We start from the raw sequence: 1,410 nt of genomic DNA on the forward strand, positions 1-1,410 counted from the left end.
AATTTTTCTACCAAACTGTATAGGAATATTCAAAGTGGGAAAAATCAAGTAGTCAAGTAATCAATAAAATTTTCAAGTAGATCCTCCGTAAATACTTTTATTTAAGTCTTCTTCTTCGTGTCAATAAATTTGTTTAAGTATGAAACTGTGACGATTTGTAAGCTTTGAAGTGTGAAAGTGTATACTTATTTTGCTCATGACTGTACACACCTAAGAAGTGAATTTGAAATCGGATCTTATATTGATTCGGTACTAGAGAGGGAAACCTGCGGTGTTATTGATGGAAGGTCGTGGGATCGAATCCCGGCCCTTTGAATGTAAGAGAGAGTTAAGGCCACTTCAACACAAGTGTGTTTAGTTAAAGTTAAAGGAAATATCCTTGAACGTATTCCGTGTAAATAGAATATACGAGTTTTTGTACTGTTTCTTAGAAGTTCCTGTTTAAATCCCTCAGTTATTTTATAAGTATATTTTCCTTTGGACTCTAAACATTGACAAGCAATTGATGCTTTAATTTATTTCAGAGAGTTACGCAGAAACGATCAGGGCCAGGGAAGGTAGCAGGAAAGTTAGGAAATTTTAAATGAATCTAGGTATTACGAAATCTGGTAAGATCACGAAACATAAATACTTTTTAAAGAAAATCAGACTTCGTACTAAGAAGTGAATATTTGAATGTTATAAAAGCGCTTACCAGCACATCAATTTAGTCCAAACGTTACATGCAGTAATCAAATAATGGCTTTGTTTGCAGTTGCGAGTGATTCGTATATAGTCTTCATATTACACCGTTTAAGCCATAAAAACAAAAAAAAGTCTTTTAGTAAATGTGGTCTCCTTTTTGCCCAACCTCGTCATTGTCAGGATGGCCGAGCGGTCTAAGGCGCCAGACTCAAGGCAACTTGCCCGTTCAACGGGTACCGGGCGTTCTGGTCCTCTCTGAGGGCGTGGGTTCGAATCCCACTTCTGACATATACTTTTATTCCACTCTTTTACAAAGCAGAACAAAGTTTTGTTCAACGATGCTATAATATTCTAGTTATTTCATCCAGATTTTTGAGCGTAAGACTATTTTCATTTTTTTTTGTTTTTAAAGTTTACGCATGTAATGTTAAGTAATGAAATATATTTAAAACTGAACCTTGTACATAAATAAATAAATAAATAAATAAATATTATTGGACAACTCACACACGGTCATTTGATTCCAAACTAAGCAGAGCTTGTACTATGGTAACCAAATAACTGATAAACATACTTATATACTTCTAAATTCATACTTATATAGATAAATTGACAACCAGGCTCAGAACAAATACTCGTGCTCATCACACAAAGATTTGTCCCCGGCGAGGTGACCGCTTAAACCACTGCGCCAAACGTGCCCATACTTTTAATTTATATTCTAAC

The 1,410-nt window shown here is 34.8% G+C and overlaps 1 non-coding gene across 1 annotated transcript; it reads left to right on the plus strand.

Annotated features, from left to right (window-relative positions):
• The first annotated feature begins 859 nt into the window (after positions 1–859).
• TRNAL-CAA (transfer RNA leucine (anticodon CAA)) lies at positions 860–972 on the plus strand. The gene is made up of 2 exons: positions 860–897; positions 928–972. It is a non-coding gene; the product is annotated as a tRNA-Leu (tRNA).
• Positions 973–1,410: the final 438 nt, after the last annotated feature.

This window comes from Anticarsia gemmatalis, chromosome 5, assembly GCF_050436995.1.
Source record: "Anticarsia gemmatalis isolate Benzon Research Colony breed Stoneville strain chromosome 5, ilAntGemm2 primary, whole genome shotgun sequence".
Lineage (NCBI taxonomy): Eukaryota > Metazoa > Arthropoda > Insecta > Lepidoptera > Erebidae > Anticarsia > Anticarsia gemmatalis.